Source organism: Felis catus, chromosome C2, assembly GCF_018350175.1.
Source record: "Felis catus isolate Fca126 chromosome C2, F.catus_Fca126_mat1.0, whole genome shotgun sequence".
NCBI classification, from domain to species: domain Eukaryota; kingdom Metazoa; phylum Chordata; class Mammalia; order Carnivora; family Felidae; genus Felis; species Felis catus.
Window position 1 is genome coordinate 60,736,663 of NC_058376.1, and position 25,621 is coordinate 60,762,283.

Sequence of the window (25,621 nt, forward strand, 5' to 3'; positions counted from 1 at the left end):
AGGTGGACTTGAATTCTGGGAATGTGGATGCTCCTCGGGTGTGGCTGGTGGAGAGCATGCTGCATGTGTGCATGGTCATACCCTCCTTGGTTTTCTTCCCCTTCCATCTTCCCCATACACATATCTTTCCTATTTTATAACACCACAGGAGTCTTCCAAATTCAGTGCTTTTCAAATACACTTTGTATTTTACTCCTAACTTAAAGGGAGGGGGCAGTGCTTTGTTATAGATGCACTGAATTTGACAGCAGATTTGTTATTTTGGATTCTTATTGGTGACTTGTGGCTCAAAAAGCACATTTTGTCTAAATATTGATAACACTTCAGAATATAGGAGCTGGGAAGCCTAGCCCAGTGGTTACCAACCCATGAGTATCACCTTGGGAGGTTTAAAAAATACAGATTCCTGAGCCTTGGCCCCCACCCCATGCTTCCCCAAGTGAATCTGATATAATGTCAGTTTTGGCTGCTTGCAGCCAGTTATGGGGACTGAGGATTTTTTAAAAAAATTTTTTTTAACGTTTTATTTATTTTTGAGACAAGGAGAGACAGAGCATGAACAGGGGAGGGTCAGAGAGAGGGAGACACAGAATCTGAAACAGGCTCCAGGCTCTGAGCTGTCAGCATAGAGCCTGACGCGGGGCTCGAACTCACGGACTGTGAGATCATGACCTGAGCCGAAGTTGGACGCTCAACCGACTGAGCCACCCAGGCGCCCTCTGAGGATCTTGATCAACCTTTTCATTTAACTGACAAGACATTTGAGACCCAAAGAGGAACAGTGACTTCCCTAAGGTCACACGGGAATATATACTATGTATGAAGATAAAGATTGTGGATGATGTGAAATTAACCCCATTAGCTATATTCCAAATTACTTCCTTACTTTAGAATATATTTTGTATGTTTGTATGTATAATGCAATAATTCCTTCATCACCAAGCCACTAGTGCGGCATTCCAAGTCTGATTAAGAAGAGGAAGGAAGTGAAAACAACTTGCACTCAGCCCAATCTGGCATCAGGTAAATCACACGTAAGTTTCTCTGATGGGCTTCGCTTCTTGCCTCTTTGTCCTCATCGTCTTTGAGACAGAGATGACTCCACATCTCTATCTCCAGGCCTGACCTTTTGGCTGCGCTGTAGTCTCACGTCTCCAAAAGCCCCTGGGTATCTCATGGATACCCAGTCAGTACCTTGTCTCAGTGTGTTCAAAATTAAGCTCGTGCCTCCTCCTCCCAAATGCGCACCTGCTCTGTAGCCCTCTGCTTCCATTTATGGTCCCACTCTGGCTCAAAAACGTAGCGATGTCTTTGGTGCTTTCTTCCCCCTTGCTCCCCAAAGATGATAGGTTAATTCTCTTTCTGCCATGTCTCATAAATCAGCTCAGCAGCTCTGTTCGCTCCCTCTGCCCCTGCCCTAGTTAGGGCCCTCACTGCCTTCTCCTGCATTGCTGTGATTGTCTCCTACCTGACCTGTGCCCTCTGGTCTCACTCCCTATTCGGGTCCGCTTTATTCACTGTTGCCAGGTTAATCTTTTCGAGGCACAGCTCTGATTATGTTACTCTCCTACTAAAAACTTTCAATAGCTCCCCGTTGTCTACGGAATAGAGTCCAAATTCCTTGGCCTGCTAATCAAGCCCTCTCACTTTCTGGTCTCCATCTGCTTCTACCGCTTTATTTCCCACTCCTCGCCTCTACACAGGGCATGCTCTAGTTAAACTCAACTAACTTCTCTGCAGAATCTTTCCCCTCTGATTCTTCCAAGCATTGTTCATGGTTTCAGAAATGCTCTTTTCTTTTCTCTATCTTTGTGTGCTCAAGTCCTCCTTGCTTTTCAAGGCCCAAATCCAGTATCAGCTCTTCTGGAAAATCCCCCCGTTAGCCCTTCTCTGAACTCCAGTATACTAGTTTATCTGTGTTATAGCAAAGTAGGCACGGGTCTCAGGGTCTCAGCTCTGCTGCTAGATTAAACCTTTCTGAGGGCAGGGTGTCTTGTTTTTCTGTGTATCCTTTCCATTGCTGTTCACACAGTGCACTGCTCACAAATATTTGCCACGTGAATGAGTTAATGCGTAGACTTTATATGCAACCTAAACAATGTTGGTTGTTTGTTTTCCTAGCCCAAACCAGATTAGAAGTAGTGCATTTGAGAAGGAATGAGGATCTTAGAGGCTTGCACAACAAGAAGTAACTTGATAGCTAAAGAAGATAAATAAAAACTATAAAAAGAAGACATGAGGACTAAAAATATTATGCAGTCTGGGGGTAAATAAGCACAGAAGCAAATAATCTTATAGACTAAGGACCAAATGGTTAATGCCAAATGGAACTGGTTGGAAACCACAAAACAATATTCAAATATACAGAATTATTTTTATACTTCCACATCCCCATTAGACACGCAACACAATTATTGTTTAAAATGATGAACCTGAGTCATTGAAAAATGTTTGAATTATGGTAAGCATATTATCAGAAAGCTGGATATGCACATAAATTTAAGGCACTATACATCAAAACTTAATGTTAATAAAATAAAAAGTCCTTTGATAATTAAGAGGAAATAAACTTCTGTTTATCTGTTATATGGAATATTCTGTTACATAAACTGTTTTCCATAGTGAAGTCAGATAAGTAAGCTCTCTCTTCACACAGGAGTAAATTTATATTTTCCTAAATATTGGGGAAGTAATTTTTGTATCATTAAAAATGAAATATGCTCATGATAGACAATTTTGTAAATATTGGAAAGCAGTAAGACAAAATAATTTAAAAATCTTAGATTTGCAAGATCAATTTTTTTTAAAGCTGAGATTATACAGTATGTAAATTAGGTATACTACCTTTTAACTAATATATAGCATAAAAAGTATAGGCTATTGTTGTAAACTCTTTATAAATATTTTAACGGTTCAAACATTCCAACTAGTGGATATGTCATAATGCACTTAGTCCCCTGGAGTTGAATATACAGTTTATTTCCAGTTTTATAATACAGATGCATCTAACAAGATTTGCTGTGAGCTGATAAATTGTTGAAGCTGACTGTGGAACTCACAGGGGTTCACTATGATGTTCTTCATACTTTTGTAAATGTTTGGAATGTCCAAAATAAAAAAGGTAAAAAATACATTTATCTATGATAAGTATCTTGTTTACAATGATTTCTGTTTATTTGTAATGATTTTCTTGGAGTTTAGTACTAGCTGGGTGGTTAAAAGTCTGATTCTACTATTATGTAGTTATGAAATTGTCGCAAGCTGCTAATGCCTTCTCTGCTTCAGTTCCCTCATCTGCAAAATGGGTATAATAATGGTAACTTAAAAGACTGTTTTAAGCATTATATGAGACGATGTGCATCAAACGCTTTTCACAGTGCCTGGCACACTGTAAGTGGGTGATTAACATCAGCTTGAAAAGACAAAATGCCGGCTGCATAATTGTATGTGTTGTGACTCTAAAAAATCATCACGTATAAACTGAGAAACACGGCAGAAATAACACACTAAAGCATGCAATCACCTCCATCTCTAGGTTAGGCACTTAATTCCAAAGATACTGCCAAGGTTAAAATAATTTTGATTAATAATTACCATTATGGAGCATTTTTCTATGATGGCTGATACTGGGGTAAATGCTTCACAAGTATTATCTCATTTATTCTTTGCAAGAGGTCTGTGAAGTAATTACTATTACTATTCTTATTTTATAGCTAAGGGAATTGAGGTTTAAAGGTTAATTAACTTGTCCCAAAGGACACAGGAACAGGCAGAGCCTGTTGTCAAATACAACTCTGAGCCCCTGGAATTTGTCCCTCAGCTATTGGAAATGGCCTTTGGACTTCGGGCTCTTCTGCACAGATTCAGTGTTTCTAATCTTTATCCTTTAGAGACGAGATTTGAATTTGGGACAAATGTTTGGCCCAATTTTGGAAGTTTAACTGAATCTGTGGTTGGAGTATATTTTTCCTTCCCTTCACTTTAATCCGTCTTATTTATTTTAAAAATCTTATTCTAGAAGATAATTTTTAGAGAAGAAAAAGGGGTACTCCATAAAATAAGGTGCCCTTCAAAGAATGTGAATCTCATGGTCCAGAAAGATTAATATACATCTCGGTTTTGAACTATGATTTCCCACTGGTTTATCTTATGTTCACTGTAAAATAATCCATTACCAAACACATACCTATACATGCTGTTTAGAAAACTTACAAAGCGGTCCATATTTACATGTTTCCCTTTAAATGTGTGATCTGTAAATGTGTGCGCATCTTTGGGTATGTGTAAGACAAAGACAGTGAAAGTCTGAATTTTGAAAATGCTGTGGAAGTCTGCAAAAGGTGGCTTCCTACAAAGATTATGAAAATTCAGTCACAGGTCGTGATTAAAACAAAAAAAAAGTTCCATGGCAAATTAACTCTTTTTTATTCTGGGTGGGGGGAGGCTACCCCCCATGCTGTCATACTCTCTAGACAGGAACTACCAAAGGGGAGGTTGCTACCCCTCTGCCTCAGACAGCACATTTATGCATCTGTATCACAAAAAATGTGCCAGCTCCAGCAAGCTCACAGCACTGAGCAAAGTGCTACAGTTACAGCTGGGGATTTGTCTTTCAGGGCTGGCTCTATTTCCTGGTTGTTTTTGACTGGTCTGTTCCTCCCTGGGGGAGGGGCCCAGTGGGGTGTTTTTGTGGGGCGGGGGTTTGAAGGAGGGAGTTTTTGTGAGTTCTATTTTGGATTTGGGTGAATAAGAAAAGCAGGGAATTTGCCAGCCTGTTACTCAGTTATACTGAAACATGATACAAACTGCCTCAATTTGGAGCACAGAAGGTGCTGAAAAATCTTTCTGAGGAGGTCTTGAAATATTGAAGCCTGTCTTCAAAGAAGGACTTATTTCTCTCAAAAATCGCCCTGTAAATAATAGAGGTGTGTTGTCTCTTTGCCCATCCCTGGCCCCGTAAGTCACTACTCAAACTATCAGAATCTAAAGGTAACCAATATGATTTTTTAAAATTACATCGTAGTGTTCTTTATTCCCAGGAGAGTATTAAGAGGACTACACTTGAGTGTGGGCCTTCTTTAAAAAGTCACTTCTACGTGTGTACATTGTTAGGAACATGGGCTGCCAATGTGTGAACAAGCTGTACTTTCTATATTTGCATTGTCCTGTCTATTCTCTTTTCCCCTATTTTCCTGAATGTGCCTGAACATATGTGTCCAGTATAAACATACAATTGCATGGACAGGTCTGTGTGTGTTTCCAATTCTACACTACCTTGAAAATGGTTCAGATTTCTAGAAACACAGCCATATAATTTGTTTTGATTTGAAAAACTGCTCAGCAAATGCATGCCGGTCATGATGGCAGGTAACAGACCATTTATTGCAGTCCTGAAACAAACAGAAAACAAGTTCCAGGACAGCATCACAGAGCAGCACTTCCTTGTGAGATCCTCTTGGCTAAGTAAGGATTGAGTGAGACAATAATAAAACAAATACCTGTAGGCTTTTCAAACAGTAACAACCGGCTCAGGGTTATAGCAGCCTTTCTAGACCTTGATGGTAAATGGTATTCTCGACCTCTGCTTTCAGACACTGGATTGCTGCTTAAGTAGCCTTTATCATGCCCCCTACCCCCACCTAATTTTCATTGAGGATGCCCTTGAAATTAGATCATATTTGATCCTGACAAAGCACATGCATATTGTGGCATCACTCTAAAACCAAGGATTGGTTTTAGCTCTATGAGAAAAAAAATTCCAACAACCTTTCATGCTGAGATTTCTCATGCTAGTTCTCAGCACAGAAGTGATTTTTTTTTTAAGTTGCATAAAGCCTAGCAAGGTTTAAGTTTTCCCAGCAAGGAGAAAGTGTTTTTCAGCTGTTAAATTTTTCAGATGCTTTTTTTGAATTTGGAAAAAACTCAAAAACATGTTTGTTTTAAAATGTAAACCTTTTTATGTACAGAGGTTTGCATATAGAGAAATGCCATTACTATGTTTAAAGGTACTTGCTTTTGAAATAAAGAAATCCTAGGCATTTGAAGATAATAAACTGTACGTTGCATTATGAACATCTCATTAGGTGCTAACATAAATACGGTGTTCTGGAGGACCACTGATACACACGTTTGCTGACAGGATGACCTATAATACTGCTAGTGAATGTATTTCTGTGCAAGAGCAAAGAGTGGCCAGGTTTGAACTGAAGAGCATCTTTACAGTTAGTATGCTTCTGAAAGATCTTTTACTCCTTGTATGAGGCTTGTTGGCCCCAAACCTACTTGATTCCTCAGCTTCTTGACTAGGCCAAAGTTGATACAACATATGGTGTTTCAAGCACAAAAATGATGAAGAAACACATTGAGGTATAGCAGCAAGGCAGAGATGAGGGTAAATCATCAGAAGGCCTGCTACATGCCATTTTTAATGGGCTTAGTCACTCTTCAATTTTAAGCAAATTATAGATTGCTAAAAAGGAAAGATACTATCTTGATCTACCCAATTTCTTCAAACATTTTTATTGTATGTTTTAAACTGTGATCCAGTGGTTGTTTACATACATACATGGATATCTATCTATCTATCTATCTATCTATCTATCTATCTATCATCATCTATCTATCTATCCATCCACCCACCCATTCATCCATTCTACCATCCATCCATCTAGATCTATCTCATTGGGATAAGGGAGTATGTGTGTACGTGTGTGTGTGTGTGTGTGTGTGTCAGAGGCAGAAAGTAACTTATCTACCCAAATTTTAGATCTTAAAAGATTCTTCATAATTACATTGATTATTTTATTGTTTGGAGAGCTAAATATCAAGGTCTAGAAATTCAGCACACATCAAACTTCTAATCAAGGATTTTCCAAAATTAAGAAATCTTAAGAAACCCGATCTTCTGGTTTAATCTTTGAAATGCCAACAAATTCTTTTTTCCCCTTATTCATTCATAACTTAATAATTTATTCATTTTCCAAACATTTATTGATACCCCACTACATGCTTTACACTACATACCTGCAACGTATTTTAGCCTAATTACTTTAACAGTTGCTTTAGGATTTATGGCAGGGTTGGCCAGATGGTTCTTGAAAAGGAAAATCTTCCAGAGTAAAACAACCTGTTCACAGTGTTTCTTATCTAGCAACCAAGAGCCCTGGTAGCATCTCTTCTAACCTCTTATTGTGGCTCCAGTATAAAATCATAAGTCTAGTTTTATTTACTTTTCATATTTAACCTTAATTAAAAATACTGAGTGCAACCATGAGATTTTAATGTCAGAATATTAAAAGACAATTTTCCCATAAGGTCTTCCTCATATATGACACATAGAATATTTATATAATTTTTTTGTGCTATAGAAATGCAGAGAACTGACCATTACCTACCTTTATAGTGATTTTTGAATAAATGAGCTAAAGCATGTTAAGTTCCAAGAAGTAGAGTAAATAAATAGATCACACTAGTGCCATTAGACAGTCTGTCTGCTCCCCTCTTAATGAGCACAGTATACATATGGTAATAAGACAGGTCCTAGATATTTATTACCAGACCTTCTTTAGGTAGCCATGTCCTTCTATTCCAGTAGAAGTGATATCTAAGTATATGGCTAGAGCCCAATTCAATTATTTACATGGCCTTTCCAGAAAATGGTTAATGCTATAGACCAGAGACTTAGAAAATGCGGAAGACTGAACAATACACAAGCGAATGAGACATTAGTCTCTATCCTTATGATCCAGGTCATGGTTCAAGGTCATGGAACTAATAGTAGGAGTTGCTACTTTTGAAGAGTGAAATGCTTTGAGGCTTTTAGGAGAATTTTAAGTAAATTAACTTAATGTTTTGGGAATTATGATTTGGGCATTATTAAAATATTATAATTGGCCATTGTTTCATAAATACAATTACAGGCCACCTTTTCAAACGGCCTTCTTAATAAGTCTTTCAATTTTTTATGGGTATGCTTTGTTGTTTCCCTAAAGTTATTCCATTTTCCAAAGCTTCTTACTGTCTGCACAAATGACAAATTGGCTCATGCTCATTGGCACAGGGAAAGAAGTAACTGCAAAGGTCACATAAGTAGGGATATGGCAGGCTTCAAGCACTGGAGGCCAAAGGCATCAGAAACACAGGCAGACAGCTTAAAATTGTCCTTTCTTATGTTTTTGCATTGTTTCTATATGGAAAATTACATTTCTCTGAGAGTATATGTGTAAATATGCATCTGCTAGTGTTTTGGCAACTCTAAGTTACCTAAATTAGTTTTGATCAACACTGTCGGATTTTTAAACCCACCAACGTAATAAAAGCGAGTTTAAAAAAACACAAACAAACCCTACAGTACATTGTGTGCTCTGCTGTTCTAAGCCTCAGCTTCAAGACAAAAGGAGAGTGAGACTTTGTCATTTGCTAGCTGTTAATAATCAAGAGAAGATCTGCCAGACAAGCTCTTCGAGGGCTCTGTCTGTCTGGACCAGGTATATACTGCAATACACAAAGGGCTTTGCAGGGGGAGAAAAATGAGTGTTCGTGGACAATGATGCAGCTTTCTTAATTAAGATTTTCATTACTGATACATACATTAAGTTCTGCAACTGCAAGAGCCAAAGCACTGTCATGTGCAGGTAGATGTCCCTGATTCCATCTTCAGGCAGTAAAGCTAAAACCTATTAAATGTGCACCCAGCAAATGTTGTGGGAGCCAGGAGAGATCCAGAAATATTTCTGTTGGAATGCAGAGAGGCCCCATTAAAAGCAAATTTGTAATGCATCTAACAGGTACACGAAAAGCTTGCATCAATAGATTGAGTGTGCATGGGTGTATGTGTGTGCATGTGTTCCTGTATAGGACTGCTTTGAGGGCCTGAACCACAGACAAAGGTAGTTGTAGCTGACCTAGAAATAATCTCTATTTAAATACATCAATAGCTCAGGCCTTAAAAGGAACTTTGATCTTTAAGTTTTCCAATGCCTATTGTTTGGAAAGAAAATAAATGGCTGATCTGGGGTAGCTTTTGGAATATGGTGAAGACTCCTGTCCACAGCTGGCCCTGACTCTGTCCCTCTGGGTCACTCAGTCTATTTTCCCTGGATCCTCAGGCTGGTCCACAAGTCAGTGTGGTCTGCCAATGGGTGTACTGTTCCCATGAAATAATCTGACTGTGGTGTGGGGAAATCTTTCTTAGATCAAGTTATTTTTACAAAAAGAATTTTGCTAAGAGTTGAGAAGAACTAAACTCTGCACAGTCCTCAAAATGGATGAGTATCTACAGTGCATGTTTTTTATTTCATCTTAACTAAAGCCTAATTCATTTTAGGGTTGCTGCTACTGTTGATGTGCATAGTGCTCTGTTGTTTTTCTGGTTTCTAGTTGCATCCCTTCCTGTTTTAAAGTTCACATGCATTTGGGGGGCTATCCTCTCTGTCTCCTCACTAAAGGAGACCTTCATTTCTTGGTGATCCCAGACTGGAAAGGAGTGTGAGATGTCGCACTTCATGAAATTTAATTTTATTATAATAGTCAAAAAGTACACATTCGTTTCTTATTAGGTAAAAACATTTATCTGGAATTTAAATGCAATCCCCCATTTTCTAAGAAGGAATAAACCAGAATCCAACACCAAAAGGGCTCAAAAGGAATTCTTCCAAGTATTTTGGCTGTAGTTCTTTGTTGTTTGGGTAAAAGGGAAAAATTCCAAATAATAGTGGCCAAGAAGATTACTATTGGATTCTTGCACCAAGATTCAGATCTCTGAAGTAGTTTTCTGGATGTTGGTGTATGTTTCTGAAATTCTTTCCCTAGGTGTATTAGAGAGCTAGGGCAGAGTGGTAAACACACTGCCCACTGTGAGATGGCTGGCCTCTGAATATATTCTAGATGAGTGATGTTCATGACTGGTGGTAGTAAGATGATGAAGAAATCAATTCTTTATATGTAGATGCATAGATAGTATGCAGACACCCTGTTAACAGATGCTTCATGCATTTTGGGAAAAGCAAATAGCATTACGATTCTTCCTAATGGTTACCAAAAAGTACTGTTATAAAACTGGTTAGAGGAGTACGTGGAGGCTGTTGGTGAAGAACCAATATAGTAGACATTATCCAAGGCTTGTGATGATGTGAAAAAAAGAAGAGGAAAAAAATCCCAGAAGAGGATTTTAATTGCAGATTTCCCATTACTTCTCTTATGTGTCCTAGACTTCCTTGTAAGGACCAGACCAAAGGACATTGTTAAAGGATTTATGTGTACCTTTTCCTCAAATTCTCTCATGAGACACATGCTTCCCTTACTCGAAATACAGAGTCAATTTTAATTTAGAGGTGATAGTTATTTTCTACATACGCCAAATCCTAGAAATTTACAAGGAGGTACTAAATGTGGAATCCATTTTTGCCTACTAAAGTGTGAGGGGTAAGGTGGTCCACTCTAAATAATTACCTGGAAAATGATTCTCTGGGATAAGGAAGTTATGCCTGATTTGTCGTCAATGTGCCCACATTAGGAGAAATGAGGAATTAGAAAGAGGCTAGAGAAAGAATACATAAAAGAAGAATTTAATGGAAAAAAATCTTAATTTTATCACCGCAAAGATTTCTTGTAGAAGATGCCTCTGCAAGTGTCCTAGTAGAAAACTTCTTTGAAGTAGATTGTGTAGGTACTACATAGACATAGGTAGAGATAGAGATAGAGATAGAGATAGAGATAGAGATAGAAAGAGATAGAGATAGAGATAGAAAGAGATAGAGATAGAGATAGAAAGAGATAGAGATAGAGATAGAAAGAGATAGAGATAGAGATAGAGATAGAGCTAGAGATAGAGATAGAGATAGAGATATCCCTCCCCAGCTTTGAACAGGCAACCATGATGTTTGGGGAAGAAAAGAGAAGGGTGAGAAAGAACAAGAGGGATACTCATAATATTAATTAATAGCACTCAACCTTAATCATGTCCTCATTTGGCCTCTGAGTATAAGCTATGTTGTAGAGGCAGGTGTATAATAGGTGAAGTTTTCTAAGGGCATAAGAAAGCCAGACATTCAGCACTCTGAGCCCTGGGTACACTGAGCTAGCTGTATGGCCTCTAACAGCACCAGGCACTGCTGCAACCTGGCTCTTATCCACATCCTTCCTCCCATCTCCTGGGGAGTTAGACTGTTCAGGTAGAGAATAAGCTGCTAACTAGGCCCCGTTCCTACCGCTTGCCTTAGCTTGTGGTTGGCCTAACGGGGCTTCCATACAATGTTTGACATGTTTTGCCTCTATTTCTTTCTGGACACTGTCTAAGGATTTAAGGCACACAAGACTTCCTTGTACAAAGTTTTTTGCCAAAGACGGACAAAGAATGCCCTGGAGTACATGCCATCCCTTATCATCTGCAAATGAAATTCTTGTGCTGAAAGAATGCTCCAGTTACCACTCAGAACAGTTGTGTATAACTCCTGCTCCTCTGAAAGACTCAGGGAACTCACTCCCAGATTCCAGACGCTCACTCCCTATCCCAAAACGCAGGGAAGACGCCCTGTCACAGTTTGTACTGTGGAAGCAGAGGCTGATGCTGTCAGTGTGGCATTTCTGCCTCTCCAGCGTCTTTCACTTTCCCTGAAGTTGCTGAAAAATATTCCATGTCATTAAGTATGTAGCAATACACATGGGAGTCAGAAAGAGAGAGGGAAAGGTGGAGGACATTGATGACATGGCCTCTAGCACTTTATTTATGAGAACATCCAGAAATCTCTATCTACATCTGGTAGAAGAATAGTGTCAATTCTGCCCTGGAGACATGGATCAGGCAATGTTGCCAGTGTGTATTTTTCCCTTCCCAATAATTTACTGATTTTGGAGTCTGATGGCAGAGCGCAGATGATCATTTTTACACTCATGTGAGTGAACAATTAGCTTGCCTCAATGGGGGATGGCAATACCAAATAAATATAAATATAAATAATATGAATATGAATATGAATATAAATATAAATATAAAAAGTGTAATCAAGAGAAGTACCAACCGTCCCCCACCCAGAGACTCCTCAGGTTCCCTGACTGGTGCTTTGCTCCCCACCGTATTTCCCAGGCTGTGAGGGTTGGTGATGCCCCTGGGGAAAAGGAAACAGTGTTGGAGGTGTACTCGCAGGACTTTGGGGAGCACTGCCTTTGCAGTGAAGAATGAGACTAAGCAGCTAAACATGTGTTAGACTGCTCGTTTGCCCTTCCGAATTTCTATTGTGTCATTCACCTTTTCATTGTTAATTTATAACCACTCTTAAAATATTAGGGATAGGTCATAATTTTTCCCAGTTAAAATTTTTTTTTTCTACCACAGTGATTTTTATTTTCATGTAATTACAATTTAATATATTTTCTTTAAGTTTTTAGGCTTTGGTTTCATGCCTGGAAAAAGCATCCCATACCCCCAACATGAAAATATTCACTTATATGCAAAAAGCACAAAAATTGGCATTTGCCAAATTAGTGAAGATGCAGGGAAATGGGAAGTGTCTTTTTTCATTGGTGGAGGTATAACTTGATACATATGTACTGGAGGACAGTTTAGCAATAGATAAATTTTACTTTCATAGTTCCACTACTAGAAATGTATCCAAAGTAGATAATCAGGACAGGGCTTTTTAAAAATGTATGGGTGTATAAAGACAGTTATTGTAGCATTGTTTAGTTAGACAAAAAGTCCAAATATCCTAAATGTCCATCAATAGGTGACTGACTAAATAAATTATCCATAGAGTACAATGTAGCTATCAAAAAGATAATGTAGATGTATATTTATGAAATGGAAAATGCTTATTACAATGTTGAGTAAAAAAGCAGATTAGAGAGTAAGCAGCTCTTCCTTTCATTTTGGAAAGAAAAAGACAAAGAGAAAGAAAAAGAGATGAATCGGTAAGTATGGAAATGTATTTCCTAAAGCGTTAATCATGGTTGTCTTTGTGGAGTGAGACTTTGAATGAATTTTATGTTCTTCTTTGTATATCATCATTGTAACAAATGCAAACAAAACTAAGTGTATACTCTAGAACTAAAAATCGGAATTTTACTTTGAGGGTAAGAGAGCTTATATAAACCCTGTAACAGCTCCTTAAAAATTCAAATATGAGTTTGATAGTCATTAGTGATTAGTGTCTCTCTTAAAAGGATGACATCATTGCCTCTCCACTCTCTTGATCGGTGACATCAGTGCCTGCCTCAACATTCTTCGAGTTGGACAATTCCAGGTGATACACTGTAGTTCTTGCCATATAGGACTTTAAAACTGAAATACTGGAAATAACCCAAATATGTATATCGAGGGCACAGCTCGGTAAATTCTAGGGGGTTACATGATTGATAAAAAAACTATTCGGATATCACAGTGGCATTTAGAAAGAGTTTGTAATTACACCAGGAAGCGCTTATATAATATTTAATTAAAAATGGGATACAACTCTACACATACAATGTATGCCCAATTATGTTAAAATCCAGAGAAGAGACTAGAAGGTGATCTGAAAAATTATTAATAATAGTTGTTTCTGTATAGTGGCATTATGGATGTTTTCTCTATACTCTATACTTTCTTAATATTTTACAGTATGTGTGAATTGTAGAGTCATGAAAGAAGTAAATATTAAAAAAATACAGCTGCTTTGCTCAACAGCTGCCAAATTCTACCCCAGATGTAGCTGCAATTTAGTTTTGAGTCAAATGGCCCTAATGTCATTTCCTAGAGGAATCTAGCTAGCATAATGGAATGTGTTCAAATAAAGGAAAACTACCATTGCTACCACCTCTTTCTGTTACCATTTTATAATGCTCAGAATAAATCTGAGTAAGGAACCCTACTTCTACTGGAAATTAGGAATTTCCACATTCTCCAGTTCATGTCTTAGGTTGCCAGAAGCTGGATTTAATTATTCTCTAGTACTCTGGTATGTCTCCAGGTTTGGAAGCTGCTTTGGGGAGGCTGTGGATGTAGGCCACCACTAGAAACGGAGGCTCAATTATTCATTTTGAATGGGGGTTCCTCTGAAAAACAGGATGGGCTGTTAATATAAGATCTTCTGTAGTTAGTTTCCTTTCCTTCACTACCTTCCCTCCTCCTTCCTTCCCTTTCTCTTCTCTTCCTCCTCTTGCCTACCCACTCTTCCTCTCTCTCTCCCTCTTTTAAATAAATAGCCTTTCTGTACAGTTAGATCCCAGTTCTTAACATTTAGGGAAAATTCACACAGTACTAACATCACACTTCAAATAGATCATCTAATTGTTCCTAAATGATCATATTTTAGCAAAATGATGATGGGAGAAGTCAGAATTGTCACTCACATGTTTATGATGCATGTTAGAGGCTTGGCAATGAGGCAGGCAGTAGATATTTTTTGAGAAGGCAAGAAAGTAACTAGGTAATGCCAGGGTGGGAGGAAGGAGCAGCCAGAAGAAAGAAGGAATGACATGGGTTTCTGTGTCTTTTGATAAAAGTTATCTAACCATGTGTTCCTGGACTTTTGGACCAAATGGAAACCTCCAAACTTCCCTACACTATGAGCTATTTTAGGGCAGGGATTGTGCCTTATTCACCTCTGTTTTTTTTCTGTATGCAATATAGTGCTTCGTGTAATATAGGTGCTCCCTAGATACTTGGAGAACTGAACTGAGCCTTTTTCCTGCCCTTTTATTTTGGCCTCAGCTAGAGAGAAAGAAAGAAAGAAAGAAAGAAAGAAAGAAAGAAAGAAAGAAAGAAAGAAAGAAAGAAAGAAAGAGAAGGAGGGAGGGAGGGAGGGAGGAAGGAAGGAAGGAAGGAAGGAAGGAAGGAAGGAAGGAAGGAAGGAAGGAAGGAAGGAAGGAAGGAAGAAGGAAGGAAGGAAGAAAGGAAGAAAGAGAAAGAAACTAAAACCCCTAAATCTTTACACACGTACTGGGTAAAACCCCATTTGAATTTGAACTCAGGTACTCATCTCTCTGCACTGCCACCTTGGTCACTGAATTGCTGGAGAAAATCACCCAAGACAGATGGATATCAACATTAACCCTCCAGACTCACCTAGGCCTTCCATATTGCCAAGGAGGATGCTCCTAGGTTGCTCTGGTCAACTTAGTGTCCCATTTGTCCCAAGAACTATTTTAAACTTTCACTTTCCTCAAATCTCCACCTCACTTATTCTTAGCAGGACCCTGACACCCAGGAGCTATCATTTGAGAAACCACTCAGCCTCTCAGTATGTGGCACACATCTGCCCCCATCCTTTCCTTTTTCTTTCTTGTAGCGGTAGAAGAGATGTGCGTCCTCCCATCCCTCATTTATGCTCAGGATTCCATGTCTCTAGGCTTACCAGGAATCTTACATTACTAATCATCCCAACCTCTTCTCCCTTCCATAAACTGAATCTCTCCTCTCTACTGTATGCTTCCCATATGCATACAAAAATACCAATATTTCCATTTTTCTCTAATCTTCTGACTTCACTCTCTCCTTCCCAAAGCATGACTCTAGCTCATTTTCCTTTATAGTAAAGCTTCTAAGAGTTATCCACATTTGCTTTCTATTTCTTTACCTCTCACTCTTTCCCCATACCATTACAAACAGGTTATTGCTTCTACCACTTCAACAAAACACCTTTTGCCAGAGTCAACAGCAACCTCCACATTAACATACTAAATGCAATTTTCAGTCTCTGACTGACTTCTCAGCAGCATGTCTTACTACAGACCACCCTGTTCAAAATGCTGTCTTCTCTTGACGTGTGTGCCAGTGTTTTCTGGTTTTCCTACTATCTCCTTAGCTGTTCCTTCTGAGGGTGTTTCACAGCCTCATTTTTTTTTTTCTACCCGCTGATTAAATATTAAGAGTTCTTCAAGTCTTGGTTTGGGCTTTCTTCTCTATGGAACCCTGTTTCCTAGGCAGTATCATCCCTGCCGACAGCCTCATTTGCCTTCACTGTACTTCTAATATCTAATTGTGTATATTAACCTGCCTATTCAATATGCTCAGTTATCTTTACCAGAAATGCCTCACACTAGATATCTCAAAAACAGACCTTGTAATCTTCCCTCAATTCCCATTCTCCTTTGGTATTTCACATAACTGTGAGTGGCACCAACCTCCATACAGTTTTATGAGCATAAACCAGTAGTCACGGTTGCTCTTTCTCTCTCCTCCATCTCCCACATCCAGTCCATGAGAACATCCTGTATATCTTGCTTCTATATTATCTCTTGGTTCCATTTATTTTTCTTCCATTCCCAGTAATTGCCCTAGTCTATCTCTTGTCTGTTACACTGTAATAGCCTCCTTATTTTTGCTCCTGTGAAACCATTCACAACGATGGACTAGTTTGAGCTTTTTTGTTTTTAAATGTTAATTTTACGATTATTGCAGATTAATATGCAGTTGTAAGAGATAATACACAGAGATCTGGTATACCCTTTACCCAGTCTCACCCAATAGCGATATCTTACATAACTATAGTAGAATATCACAATCAGGAGATTGACCTTGGTTTTATAATGGTACAATCTACCCATCTTATTCAGATTTCACCAGTTTTATATGCACTTCGAGTGTGTTTAGTTCAGTGCAACTGTATCTCTTACGTAGTTTCGCACAATCACCACTATAGTGGAGATACAGAATAGTGCCATCGTGAGGCTATCTTGTGCTACCTTTTGACAGCCATTGGCAGCTCCATCTCTTCCCCACTCCTTAACCTTTGCCAACCACTAATCTGTTCTCCATCTTTATAGTTTTGTTATTTTAAGGATGCCATATAAATAGAATCATAAAGTATAGAATCTTAAAGTATAGAATCATAAAGTATAGAATCATAAAGTATAGAATAAAAAAAAAGATTGGCTTTTTTTCACTCAGCATACCTTTGTGATTAATCCAAGTTGTTGTATGTATCAAGGGTTACCCTTTAATACTAAGTAGTATTCCATGGTATGGATATACTACAGTTTGTTGAAACACTTGCTCATTGAAGGTAATTTGGGTTGTTTCCAGTCTGGGGATATTATGAATAAAGCTGTTACAAACACTAGTCTACAGGTTGTTGTGTGGATGTTTCCATCTGTCTGCAATAAATGTGCAAGAGTAGCACAATCATTTTAGAATACAAAATTGGGGCTCCTGGGTGGCAATGAAGCATCTGACTCTTGATCTCAGCTCAGGTCATGATCTCACAGTTTGTGAAACAGCCCCACGTTGGGCTCGGCACTGACAGCATGGAGCCTGCTTGGGACTCTCTCTCTCTCTCTCTCTCTCTCTCTCTCTCTCTCTCTCTCTGCCCCTCCCCTGCTTTCTCTATCAAAATAAATAAATAAACTTAAAAAATAGAATATAAATTGATCATGGAACATTCCTTCTTAAGTTTTCTTTTTCTTAGGGAGGTCTTTAATACAGCCTACAAAGATGCTGACATCCTTATATGTCTTTTCAACCTCAGCCTGAGCTGCTCTTCCCTTCATTCTCTCGATACAGCTCTATTTGATGCCTTCACCTATGCTGTGCCCTCTCCTTGGAAACCTCTACCACCACTTAATCTCACTTCTTGTTTTTCATCTTCAGATGGTAGCTCAAATGTCACTTACCAGGGAAGGTCCTTGTGAACTCCTAGACTCACTTAGGTTCTCCTCTTCTATTTGCTCTTAGAGCCCCTGGAACTTATATTTCATAGGGGCAAGCACAGTTTGTAATTACAAGTTCTTTTGTGTGACCATTTGATTAGCATGCCTTCCATCCCCTAGACTGTAAGTCGAGTAGGGCAGCGACCATATCTGTTTTGCTTTCCATTATCTTCAGCATTTAGTAGACATTCACTTTGTGTTTGATCAAATTTGGCCAAGGACTTTAAGACAGATAGTCTTGTATTCAAATTCTATCTTTATCACTCACTAGGCATTCTTGAAAAAAATTACTCAAACATGCTAAATCTCTGTTTCATCTTCAAAATTAGGATCACAATAGCATCTACCTGATGACTAGCTCTAAAGGTTAAATCAGGTAGCTGTTAAGAGTATTTTGTCCAGTGCCTAAAATAAGTCAAGCATTCAACACATGCTAATTCTTACTGTGATTATTAGTTTAACTAAAGACAAGATTTTTCTATATTTTTTCCCAATGAGGTTTTAGTCCATTATCTTAATTTCTTGCCTGTGTCCTGGGGTTCTGATTCAGGTAACTTTGAGACTCTAAAAAGAAACCCTCAGTTTAGATCTCCAATAATCCTATGGCTACAGGCTCCAACCCAAGGTATGTCTCCTTAGATGGTACCTTTTTGGCTATGGTTCACATTTTCATCTCACTCAGTACTTCCTTCTCTTGCTTTCCAGACCGTGCATCAGGGGGCTGGCTGGAATGCCTCTTCCCAACTCCTAGTGTTCAGAAGGAAGTTTTCTGAACATAACTTGTCTCTGCCTCATTCCTTACAGTTCCCCATGGAGGTGAATCATCTTGTGGATAAGATCGCTCTTGCTCCATGTCTCTTAATTAGGGGAACTAATATTGAGGTTTGTAACAGCAGGAGTTTAGCCTCTTTCTCTTTCTTTTCCTACAATGGGAGTTAGTAACCTGGAAGAGCATTGATCTTATGCTGATTCAATTTTCCTTTGGGAGGGCTTTTTCAAAGTATAGATAGAAGGGAAGGGAGTCAATGAGCCCATTTTACCTCTCATCCATCCTACATCTTTCAACCAAGCCTTACCAAAAATTTTTGGTCCCTAGGTTATAAGTTCTTTTGTCTTATTTTTCAACGGGTTTAGAACTTGAGTGGGAAAGAGCCGTGCCATTTATTGGACCCATTCAAAGATTCCAAAACTTAGGTTTATTCTTTTGTTTGGAATATCATTTTTTTTTTGCTCTTCATCATTTTTTTTTATTCTAGCCATTTTTCAAGACCCGGCTAAATCATATTTTACATGAAACTTTCCAACCCTCAAGGCTCTCTTTCATGAATGAAATCCTATAGTACTTACTGGACTGTATCATTTGTTTTGGAACTGTCACTTATTGTCTTATATGCATATGGAATACTCAACAGTATAACTTCTTTTGCTAATCCAATTTTGAGTTCCTTAAGAGCAAGCAAGGGCAATGTCTTAGATTTATGTTTTAACCCCATACTAAACACAATTCTTTGTATTTAGTAAGTGCTTAATAATATCTTACAGGATGATTGTGCTTGAAGCTGGCCCACTGACCAAGCTGTGGTTTGAAGGATCAAGTTACAATTAATATGGGTTAGTGGCTGGATAGTTTCTGAAGGGGTGGTCGCAGTGGCTAAAGGGGGGAAAAAGGTTAATATGAGTATGTCCCTGAGATGTGTATCAGCACAAGTCTGGATACATATAGGTAGTGATCTTGTTATGTGCTGAGTTTTCATCTTGATAATATATTTCCCTATTTTCCTTTATGAAAAACATAGTATACTCATGGTCTGATAGGTAGAAGGCTAAGAGAAATGCAAGCAGAGGGAAGCAATGCTCCTAGGTGTGGTAGGCTGGTCTGTAGTGTGTTTTGATTCTCTGAATTAGTTAAAAGATTGAAAAAAAACCGCCACTACTACCTCAGGAAAAAAAAAATTAGAAGGAAGGGTCCTGAAAATGGTATCTGAGCAATGAAAGACAGTGAATATTTTAAAGATCACTGAATTTAATTTATTCAACCTAAATGCATAAAAGTACAGGTGGGAACATTATTTATGCAGGTATATGCAAATCACTTTATAAAATAGGCAAAGCCCTTCTGCTTTTTATAAGTTGCCAAGGTGGTTCCTGATATTTTAAAAGCTATGCACCTTTAATGTAATTTCCTAAGAGTTGGAATCCCTCTGTCGGAATCACAGTCATTGTCAGAGTGAGTATGTATATTTTTCTTTCCTCTGGGACTTCTACAAGGCTCTCATAACCATCACAAAAAGGGTGGTTTCCACAGAGATATGACTGGAAAAATCACTTGGAAGTCACTGAGGAGCAAGTCACAATGTTCAAAGCAGAGAACAGGGCCTTTGAAAACATGAACCCATCTGACCTCTTGAATTTAGTACAGTGAATTCCTGAGCTCTGAAACATGGGGCCCGGCTGTGCATGCCATATTGGTGCTATAAGACTGGCAGTAGGTTGGCTGTGGCATGGTCTATTTCAAACTCCTTCACAGTGCCCAGTGTTGCATGTTCCCAGATGACATTTGGTTGGCAGAAGCTGGGCTTCCAAAGCTGGCAGTCTGGAATGCAGCCCACTATGTTTTGACAAACACATAATTGACCATCTGATCACCAGCCTACAGTCTACACTCAGGTCACTGGGGGGACCTGGGCTTTCAATAGGTCCCTACTCCTCATCTTGTTCATCTTCTCAAACCTTTCTCCAGAAAGCAATATAGAGAAGACTTAAACACACCCACACATACCCTCCCATTTGCAAAGAGAACATGGTCCATGAAACATAAGCTGTTGAAAATTTCCCTTAAATTGTCCTGGCAGCCCAAAGTGAACAAGAGAAAAGCACATTTATGGTGAACTCTAATTCAGAAAGAAGGAAGAGACATACTGAGCTGTTTCAACACCAGCAGTATATATGTTGCCATTCAGTTCAATGGCTTGGAACTTCTTAGAAAAGGACAGTATAGACAAATGATAGGAAGTTGGGTATTGCTTGGCTGTAGGGGGATATTACTGAGAAATTGTTTCATTTTCAGGTGAAAGAAGGAAAAAGTGGGACACTGGAAATGGCTCCTTCCTTATCTGCCTGGCACTCCCCCAAATTTACTATGGAAAAGGAGTCACACATCTCTGGAGACCAGCAGGCAGCATCTCAGAGTGAGGTCAGATTCAAATTCAGGTCTCTTTTGGAGCTCCTGTAAAGAGTGTTTTGGCCTGAAATTTGGCCCCACATAACACATCAACCTTTCTCCTAGAAGGCAGGGACTGTGCACTGGGCCAAGATATGCTGGCATCATGCAGATGTCAGTGTCTATGTCAACACTACCAGATAGCCTCTCTTCTTCGCTCCCACCCCCACTGTACAGTCCGGGCCCTTTGTTTTCACTTGTGACCCGGTCTCCCTTTTCCCAATCAGCCATCTCTACATAGCCAGAGCACTCTTTGCTTAAAATTCTTCAAAGCCTCCTCAAGCCTGCAGCATCACATCTAAACTCCCCTGCATGGCTGACAAGACCCTCCGCAATCTGCCTCCTATCCACTCTCCAGCCTCATCTCCCAGGCTCCCCTTTCAACCACCATGTTCCGGCCATACTAAGCTACTGTCCTCTGGAGCAGGCTGCTGCTCGACACTCTTGACTTTGTAAATGCTCTTGCTTTTTTTGTGATTATGATGCCCTTTTCTTTTTCTTCCCCTACACTGACTTGGCAAACTGCAATTCATTCTGTAGACTTTTAGATCCAGCTTGCAAGTGGGCACTCCTTTCTCTTCGCTCCTTGTTACAACTTTGTACCATCTCCTTGCTCCTCTTGTTACATCTTGTTTATGCCTCCATTCCAGTGTCCATCACATGCTATAGCCTTTATTTACTATTTATCACCCCTACCAGACCGTGAGATTCTTAGCAATAGGGAGCATTTCTTATTTATCTTGGAGTTCCAGGAATGACGCACAATAACTAGCTTTCCATAAATGTTTGTTGACTGAAAACTGAATAAAGAGCTGTGCATGATAATTAATCAAAATGAAGCCAAGCAGTAGCGTTAGCCTCTATAAGCTAAGCATGGAGCCTATTAGCAATCTAAGGAAGGCAGAAGATCGCAGCAGTAAGGCACTTTCTGGCGGTTCTCACAGGGTGAAAGGAAGAATGAGGGATAGAGAGTGTGATGGAGGAATGTCTTGTTAGCAGAGAATGCCACTGAGGCAGTGAATTTGCAGCCTTTTCAACACGGAGTTTTCAATACCGGAAGGTTTTGTTCTGAGAATGAATCTGAGTCTGAATCGTGGAGAGGTCTAATTTATAATAACCTGGTTTCTCAAATAGGCTCAGTCTGTGCTACCTGCTTCCAGGCAGCGTGGCAGGTTACGGCAGGCTCCTCTTTGTTTCTGCTAAAGAGTAACGGAATAGAAAACTCTTGGGGGGAACATCTGGAAGCTGTTCAGTTCCCATTGAAATCTGTGTCAAATCCGGATTGGGACTTTGGACTAAATGCAGTGCCAGGAGAGAAGGCAGCATTCTGCACCTGTCTGGAGAAGGCCATTGAAGAGGCACTAGGAGCTAGAAGCGCTGGGGAGATAATGTTCTGATCTGTTCCCAGGAACTTTTCTTTTCCCTTTGATAGGTATCTGGGGCACCACCCCTGGAGCCATCAGCTGTGTCTGTGGGGCACTTGAGGACAGCAGGGCTATCACAGGCCCTGTCACCCTTGAAAGAAAAGCAGCCTTGGGATTTGGAACAACCCAAGCCAACATGAAGTCTGGCCCAGGGGTGGGACAAGGTTAGGGGGTACAGGAGTGGGCTATCAGCCCCATTACAGGTCATTCTCCCAGCTTTATCTCTGGTTAAAAATTAGGATCTCTCTAGAAGCTGCCTGATTAATGGTGGAGGTATCATAGAATCAGTTTCACATTTTCCTATGAGCCAGAAACAGCCTTTCAATTACGTTTTTATCTCAAAGGTCTCCCCCTCGATTTCTAATCTGTGACACAGGTCTCCAGTCCCCTGTACTGCTTGTGTCTGAGGCTTGCCCTACGGTGCTGACGTCATAATAGCTGAGCCGTGCGGGCAGGAGTGCACTGTGCTGACTCATCCCCAGTGATGTGAGGATTAATGCCTTGTCTAACACGGAGCTATTCTGTGAACTGTTTTTACACAAAAGAACTGTAACAAAAATGATTTGCCAGTCAGAGGAATAGAAATATGCAGTGCTAGGTAACTGAAGGAGGGACACGGAAACACAAAGTGGTAACCAGAAGCATGTACATTCACACCCTCCAAAGCATCGACAGACCCGCTCTATCAACATGGAGAATAAGGAATAACAAGACCTGCCAGGGACAGGGAGGATCCGGCCCTGCTGTATAAATGCATTACACACAGCACCCGTCGTCCTTGGGGAGTTTCACCAATCTCCTTTCTCTGTCAAACGGCTGTCACTTTGGACTTCAGTCTTAGTGTCCGTCCTTGGGGGGGATTCTGCTCCCTTAAGTGTATCTGCAACATGCCTCTAGGAATGTTAGTGGAAGCCACACACGTGCAAGAGAGCCATGGGACCCCCTTTCTGTGCAAATGAGGACCACACAAGAAACACCTCGGAGAAGTCAGTGAAGCAGGACAGAATGTTGTGAATCAGGGACAGTGTTCACCAGAGAGGGAGAAGCAGCTGGGAAGATCTGATGCTTATTTATCACAGAAGGTGACTGCCACCACCTGTAGCGTGTCTTGGGCACTGTCTCATGCAGTGAGTGACTATGATTATTTGGGTTCACTGCCACAGAATCTCTTTCAAGCAGCCCAAGGTAAAAACTTATCCAACACATTCGATGCAGCCTGATTTGGGCTTTAAATAATAAATGTTCTCTCTTTTCATCTGAAATCAAGTTTTCTCTCTCGTTTTTTCTCCTTTTTCAAATGACTCCCCATCTTTTTTGAAAAAGGATGGTACCTTCTATAAACCTCTTGGCAGATGTAATCCTGGCTTTCTCTTTCTTTTTTTTCCCCCTGGACTTGTGATTACACACACAACTTTAGCCTAAATGGGTCAAGCCTTATAGTTCACTCTTGCACTTCTTAGTAAAAGGGTATGGAAATTTTGTCCATAAATGAAAGATGTGATGTAGAAGTTGAAATTAAAAACTACGGGATGTAGACATGGGTATATAGCTGATGAATAAATAATTGCCCATTGATTGACAGTGGAGCAAAAGCCCAACTATTGCTGATATCTGACTGAAGAATGCAGGCTATGGTTTAGAGGAGCAGTGACTTCTGCAAACAGCAGCTGCCGCTGAGAAAAATGCAGTCTTTATGTAGTCCAACGCCCGGGCCCTGGGCTTTCCAGCTCACTCACGGATGGCAACTACTACCAGCACCAACAGCATCAATTCCAAACCCAAAGTAAGCTAATACATAGTGAAGAAGTGCTGGAAACCACAACAAAGTCAACCAGAAACCATGCCAATAAAGATCTGAATTTCCCAAATATGACACTTTATGGAAAAGTAAAGAAACCACTTTTACTTACAGAAAGAGAAGGGGCAGGCCACAGACTGATGGTCAAGGAACTGAAAAACAAAAACAAGGAATTAAAAATAAATCCAGTGAGGGGAAGGAGAACGAATCTAAGTTGTAGACAGAACTGGTTGCTCCTAAGGGTTAACAGTAGGAACCTGTTTTATTACCTGGAGCCCAAGGAAAAAGAGATCCAGCCCCATACAATTTTCCAAAGGCCATGACCTCCTGCTATATGACCAACACAGCACTCCAGCACATGGCATGCCAACCTCCTTCTTTGCTAACTTCATTCTGATCTGAATGGTGTGAGTACTTTCTAGAGCTGTGCTCCTCAGAACAGTAGCCACTAACTATACTTATCTATTTGAATTAGTTAAAATTTAGTAAAAAACTAAATGGTTAATTCCTGGTCACACTAGCCACATTTCAAGTGCTCAGTAGCCACCTGTGGCTGGTGGCTGCCTTCTAGGGAGAACATTTCTATCACTCCATAAACATCTATTGGGCAGCACTGATGAGAATAGGTAACGGCCATCCCGCATAGCACAGGGCAAATCTTAGATAATTTTGACAAAGATGAATGAAACTGATTAATGTTGGCTCTTTTAAGGGTAAATACAGTATGTTTAATGCGCAGAAGACCCTCTGGAAAAATTCAACATGTACGTGTATCATTGGCCCTCAACTGAGGACTTGGTGTAATGTTGCCTCTTGTCGGCTTGGTGCCCACTGAGGACCATATACTGCCTCATCTGCCCCTTCTCTCCAGCCTAGGAATGTCCCTGCTGACAAAATGATTTTAAATGAAAGCATCTGTCTCCCAAAACACATCTCTAAGGATGAAAACCTCAGGTTTGCAGGGAGTTGATCTTAACAGTTCCTCCATCTGTATTTCAAATCAGATAATTCTCCTTTGTCATCTTCAACTCACAAGCCAAATGAGCTATGATGGGACTGGCCTGCTCACACTACTGTTTTGACAGCTTCTCTTATGGAAAAATAAAACTGAAGTAACAGAAGATCCATGAGAAATTAATAAACCAAACAGGGATACTGAAAAAACAAAGCAGGTCTCCCCACCCACACCCCACTCAAATATATCAAGGATTTAATATATGCTGATTGAACTCTTTCCTCTCTGACACCATGATTTTAACCACTTATATATAAGGCCTCTAAAAATATGCAAAACAAATTATACTAAAAGAGATCAAGTACAGAGATATGATTATATAGTTTGGTGTAGAATAAGGCTAAAAGCAAAAAAAAACAAAACAAAACAAAAAAACAACCAAAAAACAAAAAAACCCAAAACAGAACAACAACAACAACAACAAACACCCCTGTCAATTAAAGAGATTTCACTTCTCAACAAGTTTTCTAGACAGGTGCACTATCATAGAGATTCCTCCAAAGAAAAAGTTTCCTCTTTACGGCTGAGGTGAAACCCTGTAC

The 25,621-nt window shown here is 39.7% G+C and overlaps 1 protein-coding gene across 46 annotated transcripts in view; it reads right to left on the reverse strand.

The window, feature by feature from the left end:
- Window positions 1-25,621, reverse strand: part of ZBTB20 (zinc finger and BTB domain containing 20) — a 789,483-nt gene that overhangs the window by 159,659 nt on the left and 604,203 nt on the right. For all 46 annotated transcript variants that reach the window (XM_045036368.1, XM_045036369.1, XM_045036357.1 and 43 more), the window contains one exon: window positions 24,177-24,216. The gene's annotated coding sequence lies outside the window, so the exon portion shown is untranslated. The remainder of the gene's footprint in view (window positions 1-24,176; window positions 24,217-25,621) is intronic.